This window comes from Mus caroli, chromosome 13 (assembly GCF_900094665.2).
Source record: "Mus caroli chromosome 13, CAROLI_EIJ_v1.1, whole genome shotgun sequence".
In the NCBI taxonomy this organism is placed as follows: domain Eukaryota; kingdom Metazoa; phylum Chordata; class Mammalia; order Rodentia; family Muridae; genus Mus; species Mus caroli.
The window spans coordinates 92,822,384-92,831,786 of NC_034582.1; the positions used below are offsets into that span (position 1 = coordinate 92,822,384).

General features: G+C 46.3%; 1 protein-coding gene across 1 annotated transcript in view; it reads left to right on the forward strand.

Annotated features, from left to right (window-relative positions):
• The first annotated feature begins 316 nt into the window (after positions 1-316).
• Znf366 (zinc finger protein 366) overlaps positions 317-9,403 on the forward strand; it is a 63,812-nt gene continuing 54,725 nt past the window's right edge. The window contains exon 1 of the mRNA XM_021180845.1: positions 317-487. The gene's annotated coding sequence lies outside the window, so the exon portion shown is untranslated. The remainder of the gene's footprint in view (positions 488-9,403) is intronic.

Genomic DNA, 9,403 nt, shown 5'->3' on the forward strand with positions numbered 1-9,403 from the left:
TTCTGTAAGGCAGATACCAGAGGCTGCGACCAGGAGAGCCTGCGTTTTTTTGGACAGGACAGGGCCACTCAGGGGTTTTCATGTCCTGAAAGCTCCCAGGGCAGAGAGCATATCTGGGGAATTCATTTTTGTAAAGATTTTCTTTCTTTCTTTCTTCCCCCTCCCCTTCCAACATTTTGTTTAAGAGAAAATGAGATGTCTATCTTCTGTTTCCTTATTTTTTTTCAGGAAAGCGAAGGGTTGTTGACTTCCGCCCTCTCCCCTCCCTTCCTTCCTTCTTCCCGAAGGTACTCATCTGAGAAAAAGAGAACGGGGTATTGTTCCTGTTCTCCTTCTTAAGTCACTTGAAACACTGTCCCTGCGAGTCCTTTAAGTTCCCTGCAATCGGTACACAAGAGAAAGAGGGAGAGAGAGAGAGGGAAAGACAGAGACAGCCAGAGACCAGGTAAAGCGGTGGGGGCTGCTGCCTCTCAGCCCTCAGGAGCTGGTAAGTGACCATGTACTCCTTTCTACCTTCATTTCAATGTCCCTGTGATGGAGACTGACTGGGCATCTTCCACAGAAACCACCTCCCTGGTCTGCTCTTTAATCAAAAGGTGTGACTGATGGGTGGCCTAAAGCGTAAGCTCATGCCTCCTTGCAGAAGAGAATATTAATGCTTTGCAGAGCCGAGGCTTGCCAGGAGTGGAAATGGAATTGTGTTGGGGCTGAGGAGGTCGCTGTGTTAAATTTGAATTGTTTTGTCATAGGCAACTTGAGTTTACTAGGAACCATTGGGACATGTGGTGTGCCCCACTGGAGGGGTCACTGCTCCCAGGACTGCATTCTGGGAACCCTCTCAGCGTGTCTGTTGAGAACTGTGATTTACTCATGGAGTTTTGGTATATTTATTGTCTGCCTTGAAGTGTCTTTCTCCTGATTTTTGTTTGTTTGTTTGTTTGTTTCCATTCTGTAGTTCACCTCCCCAAAGTGAACTGTTCATGCATGGCTGTTGCTCTGTCCCTGAAGTAGGAGGGAAAGGGAGGGAATACCTCTTTGGAATAGTGCTGTGTGTGGGAGATTCGGGAGAAAGGTGCCCCATGTGGGTTAAATGTAAATGTACTGTCCACTGTCAACTCGGAGTGTCATGTGCCACACAGAAGAAGGCAGGGATACAAGGGCATTAACTTCAGTTTTGGAAATCAGTGTGTGACGGGACTGGGAGGATTTAGATTGATTGCTTGTGTCAGGAAGAATGAAAAGCTAAGCCACAGATGCAATTGAAAAACAGTCACCCAGAGCCTGCTGTTCTAAAGCACCAAATAGAACACGGCAAGGTAGTCAGGCTCATATAGACACTGTGCCAGCAGTGGTTAAACGTCTGAGTTGCTTCCATTGCGTTTGACAGAGAGGGTAATGTTACCAAGAAGTTGTTATGGCAAGCCAAGAGGGAGCCGGCATCACGTCAAAAATAGGTTAGCAAGGTCAAGCCATGACTGGAGCACGGCTGCTATTAATAATTTAATCCAGTGAGGTGCTGGATGGGTAGAAGGCAGTGGCCATGCGTGCTTCTCAAACCATCCATTCCTATGGTATAGACGGGTTGAAATCCCCAGGGTATGAGCAGCATAGTAAAAGTAGTTCGACATTTTAAATTAATTTGGCCAGATCATGTTTTAACCACAATCGCATAATTAATCTTTATTTGAAACTGAGCTGTCACCTTAATGAAGATGAGACAGTCTAGTAGATCTGGATGATTAATGTAGGTTTGTCATTTATTTTTTAAAAAGAGACTTTCCCTAGAATCCCCACAATACAAGGTACATGGAAGAGACAGGATTAGCAGTTGCCCCCTAAGGATGCAACCAAGTATAACCTTGGTGGCCTGAGGTGCCCGGCTCTTCCCTCACCTGCCCCAGCCACCGCATCCCCGTGCATCCCCAGGGCAGTAGCCTCCAGGACGGATCTTCTCGGGCATTTTGCATTAGTACTGGCCAATTGTGACCCCAGGAGATATGCCGGGTGGCACACAATCCTGCTTGACTCCTTTCGCTTTCATTTCTTCTGATATTATTAATGCCATGCACGATGGATGCGATGGGGGACAAACAGCTTCAGGGCCACTCTAAGGACAAGTCAGGCAAAAGTGGGGAGACTATGTTTGCTGTGGTCCTTCCTGGGGGCCAAGACTAAGGAGCTGAGCATGAGGTCATTGCCAGGATGGCTGCTGGATACTGTTGTGGTGGTGGTGAGGTTCAGGGAAAAAAAATCCTTCAGTGACATTAGCCTAGGCCACTGCTACACAATCTATCTTTTCCTCAGCTCCAAAGAGAAAGTTGACATTTGTGGAAATTTCCAGAGTGATTCTTCTCTAGGGACATCATGGGCTCCTTTTTGATAGCATGGGAAATTCCAGTTTGGAACGATCCAGAACCTTGCTCATACAATAGTTCACTAATTAATTTTATGCCAAAATGGTACCAACAGCTAAATTACCAACGTGTCATCTGCATTTGTGGGGTGCTAAGGGTTGAACTTAGTATGTGTGCTAGGCACGTGTTCTTCTACCAGTCTCTGCCCCACGCTCGGTTAAATATTGTTTAGATCACATCAACATGCTCTGTCTCCCACAGGGCTGTGTGAGCATGCATGACTCAAGTCAGAGCAAGAAGAGTGTAAAACCGATGGGACACAGCGAAACAAGCTGAGCTAGAGTTTCAAATTTGTCATTTACTGATGCAGACAGGGGTTTGGATCGGGTCTCTAAGCTAAGTCTGTGTCTCCCAAATGTAAAACTGCTTTCATACAATATATTCTGAGGATGAAGTGAAACCACAGCTAGGAAGCAGCTAGCACAATACCTGGGAACTCGCAGGAGTCAGCCATTGTCAGATCTTTTTCAGGCTCATATATTAAATACTTAGGTGGTTGGCCTGGGTTTTGACAAAGTGAGAAAATAGACTAAAATTCTTGTCATGTATTTATTCTTGATACTATACCAACGATCTATCAGAAGAAATCATTCCTTATAATTTTCAAGTCGGGCACATACTGAATATGCATATTCTGAGCCTTGAAATCACATGACACAAAAGCCCGGTATTGTTGGACATGCTCATGTCTATCCGTCTTGAAGGCAGAGGTGCGGTGGACCTTAGCTGCATGTAGTGACAGCGGCACTCCAGCCTCCACTGTTGGGAAAGGCTTCCTTCGGGACCACACTTCTGTCCTGAGATGCACGTGGGAAGAGAGCTGAAAGATGCTACAGACATCGGTACTTCCTCCCACCCACTTCCCCATGCTCATGGTTTTCACTGCCGTGACCTCTTCCCTGACTGTGCAGGACTGTAGACACTCATTCTGAAGACGATGGTGGCTGTGCCACAACTTAGAGGGGGAGAAGAGCGAGTGGAAGTGACATAACATGCTGTTCCCTCTTCCTAACCATCCAGCAGTGAGCTCTCACCCCCAGATTCATCAGTAGCAAGGTGTCAGCCACGGGTGTGTGCACTGGGTTGGGGAGGAGCCGTGTGTGAACCAACTGTTGTTTCTCTCTCTCTCTCTCTCTCTCTCTCTCAACTTCAACTTCACCACCAGCAAGTCTGTTAGCTCATCAAATAAAAATGATACTTTTATTTAGCTCCCAAACTTTCCTCCAAGTTCCAAAAACAGAACAGGCAACACCAAACGAGCCGGACTCTACCACCCAGAACCCAAGCTCCTGAGACCCTTGCTTTAGAGTAAAGGCCCTGATACAATGGCGACTGATTCAGACACCAACCTAAGAAGCACAAATTCAAGCTGGGCACCCCATCCCACTGTGCAAAAGGTGCCTTTCAATGTGGGGTGGTGCTGGAGAAAAAGGCCAGGTTGGAAGTCAGACCATATGTGTTCTGATCCAGCTCTGCCACTCCCTGCCCAATTCCTTACCAGATTTCTTTACTTGCTTGGACCTCTGTTTTCTCTGTGGAGAATGACAGGGTTGGATAAAGTCAATGATGAGAGTAGGTGAGAACCACAGAGAGGGACCGGCTTCTGTCTATTGTCATAGCAGGGCCTAGAACAGCACACAGCATACAATGATGCAAAAAAAGAATATTTGTTGAATAGATGAATTATAAACGAATGGGCTGTCCAGTGGAGTGAGCTCTCTTTATATGACACCAAATGAAGCAATTAATTAGTTAAGGGAGGAAAAAACACAGGTCAAGCTTTGGGCCAAGGGAAGGTCGAGCCAGTCCCACACTGCTGGCTTGGCAGTTCTACACTGGAGCTGACTGGCATCCTGTGAGTTTGTTCTACTGTAACGTATGGGGCTGCCGCAAGTGTATTAAAGGGTCAAACTGGCAGGTAACCCACCTATTTGCTCATGGGAGATAAAGACTTATCAGAGAGATACACGGAGAGACTATTGGCTGCGTCTCATATTCCATTCGTCTTCTGGGCAGATGATGGGTGAGCAAATTGCTTTTGGCAAGAGAAAGAGTGAGTATTTGGTTTTCCTTGACTGAAGAGCTACGAGGCAGGATTCAGCCTTGAAGGAATGAAGGCAACACTCTTGTGAATACCGAAGGCAAGGCTTTGCATGCAAATTAAAAGAGGACCACAGCTGACAGAGCACAGCACATTATGGGCCAAACTCAGGAGAGACAAGGTAGACCCTTGTGGACTGCACTTCACTTCATTAAAACCTGTTAAGACAGGCAAAGTTGGCTGGTGCCGGCCTCACATGTATTTGATAAACTTAGAGTGGAAAATAAAAATGCTTGACAGCAAGTTGGGATTGCGGGTGATACTCATGACATTTGACAACAGCGCCCAGGGTTTCTACTATTGTAGTAAGGTGCGCCAAAGCTCTGTCTATGTTGATGAATCCTGTCTCCTTAGGAGCAGGGACACACACAAAGGCCACTCTGGTTTACTCACCTGTTTTCTTTTATATATTATGGCCCCGTGTTGCCCTCCTTCTGTGTGTGTGTGTGTATCAAGTCAGGGACTGATGAAACCAGAGATTATATGTGTGGCAGAGTTCTGACCAGGTTTGGGACCTGCTCAATGCTCCACGTGCCTCAGAGCATCCTGATGTAGGTGACAGGGGTCTTGCTCTTTCATCTTCAACCTGAGAGTTTCCCCCAAGATGATGTCACTTGTATTCAGCTTCCTCATTAAGAAAGGAAGGGCATCTGTAGCTGATATACCTTAAAAATTGGCACACTCTTTCAGGCAGGACACCACAAGTGTGGCCCAAGGATCTTCAGCAGGACATCACCTAAAAACCTGTTAGGAAAATGAAACCTCAGGCCCCATCCCAGACCTGCTGGCCCCTTCTAGCCACTGAACCCCAAATCACTGTTCCACATGATTCTGCTACATGTTCTAATCCAGGCAGCACCAGTGTAGAGGGTTCACTTCCTACACATGGGGTGATGCAGGGCCCTGTTTCAGCATTACAAAACCATCTGTTAGCTGTGACCCTGTCTAAGACAATAGGACTGTCCATTAACAGCAGCATTGCTAGATCAGGTCTCTCTTCTGCTCAGCTCAGAGCAATATTTGACGTGCATATTGTGGAATCAACGAGCAAACAGACTCCTTCCCAAAGATCCCAGCCCTCGGGGAGCTCCAGTCCAGGATATTGCTTCCTAGTGTGTCTTAGGTGCCAAAAATCAAAGTCACCCAGGGCAGAGCCCTAGTTCTAGAAGACAGCAGGAGTCTGGGGTGGGGAAGCAAAGGGTTCTGCTCGTTGCCCAAGCCAGCAACCCAGGAAGAAGAAACCCAAAGGCCGAGCAGTGGTGACAGTCTGGGGACACGACACTCTAAAATGGAGTTCTGCCTTTACAGCAGTCTGAGAACCAATTAAAAAATATAGTTGGGTTTAATTTCCAGCACAGAAAAAGACATCTAAAAATAAAGAGAGATGGGGGGAGGGGTAAGAAAGAGGGAGGGAGGGAGAGAGAGAGAGAGAGAGAGGGGAAGAGGGAGAGAGAGACAATGAAAGGGCCAGAGAGAAGGAGAGGGAAGAGAACTCTGCTAGTGTCTTCTCTTCTCTAGAAATTTCCAGAACGCGGACAAGCCCGGCTGTCAGACCAATGTCTCAGGGATTCTGTGTCGATCATCAGAGCCAAAGGGGAGATGCCAGGACACATACCTCACTCCCCTCATCTAGAAAAGTCTGCGGAAAGAATCCTTAGAGTTTCCTTTTTGCTGGGGACTCACCGTTCTCTCCCAGAACAGAAGTCAAGAAGGGGCTATTGTTGGAGGGGTGGGGAAAGGAAGCGGCGGAAAGAGCAAGGGAGAGGACAGGAAGAGCCTCTGCTCGCTGCAGCGGGGACCCAAGAGGGCCTCTGCCTGGAGAGAGGCAGCAGCTTCTCCTCCTTCACTGGCCCACGTCCATAGCAGTACGGGGAGCAGAGGAACTTTGGGGGTTTCAGCTCTCTTACGGGGCAGCTGTTCCTTCCAGCAGGGCCCGCTACTGTGTTTCTTGCTGATCGGTCTTTAGTTCCTGCGTCCCTCTCTATCGCTTGGTTCTCAATGGGGGAATAAAAACAGAGCGGGATCATCTAGTATTAAGATAAAAATGTATCTATTGACCCATTTTGAATACTCAGGAGTTCTGTGCTTAGTCTGTTGAGGTGGCGTTCCTAAAACACTGTAACGGGACTTTGTGGGACCAGAAGAATGCGTGCAGTCCTAAGACTTCACTGGGAGGTTTTACGAGACCCATCTGCTGTGGATAGCATCTTTTTGACCCCCTAGAGAGCACTGGTAACGCACATGCAATTGGGCGTCTCCTCCCATGTGGCCCATAGTCCCCGTGGTACACCAGCTGTTTCTCATGCAATCTCTTGTGCCTGGTCACGGGGCAGAGAACTTCAGAAACAGAGCCACATCTCCGGCTTCAGCCTAGGCCCCAGGTCTGAGTGTGCAGGTTGAGCCTCGCGTTTCGAAAAGAAGGTCCCGCCCAACACACGGTTCCGGAGAAGATGAACCCACTTGGAGTCTCCAGAGCCTTTCCCTGTCACAGGGCAGTGCAGCGTGACTTACACGAACTCCCTTATGCCTTCAGTCTCTCCTAGTAGTGTAATGTCTCAGTGTTCCATCTGTAGTGTGTGCCTTGGGGAAGGACATTTCCTGCCGAGCCAATCACACCGCATCTTCTGGATGTCAAAATACTAAATGTATTTGTTCGGCAGTTGCCTTGGCTGTCATGGAAGGGAGACCTGGTTTACTGCTGCCACGTGTGAGCCTGCCACAGAGCCTTGCACACGTCTGTATGAACACATGCCTATTCGAAATCCCCAGCCTTCATAGAAGACTAAGAGCCCAAAGTTTAACCATAAATTATTTATTTGACTTGAGAACATCATAACTGAGGAGAAGGGCCAATTCTTAGTCCTCTATCCACCGAGATTTACTGTCTTTGTGCATTTTCCTTGCTGGCGTTTGCTAGTGTTTGAATTTCATTCGTGTGAGGCACCAGGAGGAGGCCAGAGATGAGCTCAGGGCTCCTGTAAACAATTCATAGAGTGTTTCATCTGTGTGTGTGTTTGCTGTGTAAGGCCGAGGAGCGAGGAAGAGTCATGTGAATCAGGCAGCTATTTGGGAAAAATAAACCCACTTCATGCTGTATTGCTCTAAAATAGATTTCAAATAGACCAGAGGCATCAAACGTTAAAATGAAAACACACTGTAACTCTAAAGTTACACTGCCATGCTGTCTTTTAAAACTGAAAGAACAGGGAGTGGGAAGGTGGCCTAGCTGTTAGGGAAGGCGTTTTGCTGCTCTTGCAGAGGACCTAAGCTACCCAAGCCAGATGGCGCAGAACTGCCTGTAATTCCAACTCCAGGGAGTGGGACACTTCTCTTGGTCTCTATGCATACTGCACTCAAGTGAATAAAACCACACACACACACACAAACACACACACACACACTTTTTTTAAAAAGCAGGGTATAATGGTGTGAGTTTTTAATCCTAACTCTTGGAAAGCACAGGCAGACAGATCTCTGAGTTTGAGGCCAGCCTGGCCTACATGTGGAGTTTCAGACCAGTCAGGACCACATAATGAGACCCTGTATCAAAAACTGGTTTGTTTGTTTTTTTTTGTTTGTTTGTTTTTTTTACCCTTACGTGGAAGCATAAAACATTAGAACAAGTGAGAGATTTATGTTTTTGAATCTAAGATTAGGGGCTCTTTCCAGTTTGACCCAGAGGAAGCCTGGGTGCTTATTATACATTTTATTGCATCACAACAAAAGGCTTCTTCAGGCCTAAACTCAATAAGCAAACAGCCAGAAACCTGTGGGAACATTTGCAGAACGTATCACATAATGCTTTACGGAAACAGAAACAGGAGGAAATGGCACAAAACATACTTCACATAAAATGAAATGTAGCTGGCTTGTAAACATGTAAAAAACGAACAATACACATCCCATTTCATAATAGGAAAACACAAACCCAGATGTCAGCTTCCACCCACATGACAGACACAGATAACATTTTTAGCACCCTTGTTTCTGAGCTCTGCTGTGACCTAAAAATATCGGATTTCTAAATAAAAAAATGTTTGTAACCTTGTTTGGACAAAGATGTCTTATTATCACACACACACACACACACACACACACAAATCAATTGAAATAATGGATAAGTTGGGATTTAGCAAAAACTAAAAAATGTTTGTCCTTAAAGAAAAAGATAGGATCAGAAAAATGAAATGTCACAAAGTAGTATTTTCAAAACATTACTAGACAGTAAAGACTTTATTTCCGGAATATATAAAGAACTGTTTGAACCAGGAGGCTGTGGCGCATGCCTTTAATGCCAGCACTTGGGAGGCAGAGTCAGGAGGATCTTTGTGAGTTCAAGGCCAGCCTGATCTACAGAGTGAGTTCCAGGACAACCAGGGCTACACAGAGAAAACCTATCTCGAAATACTAAACACAACACAACACAACAAAAGTACTGTTTGAATTTATTAATGATAGACCAACCCCACTAACAATGGATAAAATTCTCTGAATGTACACTTAAAGAGAAAATGCAGAAACGGAAGAGCACTGGCAGCCTTGACTCATTCTGGGTGATTTTGTGCATTCAGTTAAATGTTGCAAGCCAAGAGGACAGACAGAGCAGGCAAGGGTGTGCAGCCAGGACTCAGTCTGTATGTACACCTATGGCAGGAACATAAAGGGCACCGACACTTTGGGAACAGTGTAAGATACATAGCCACCATAGAATTTGACTTCACATCTAAATAATATGTTTAAATGAAATTTGGCCTATTCATGAGAAAGTTGCTTATAAGAATTCCAAACTAGGGCTGGTGAGATGGCTCAGTGGGTAAGAGCACCCGACTGCTCTTCCGAAGGTCCAGAGTTCAAATCCCAGCAACCACATGGTGGCTCACAACCATCC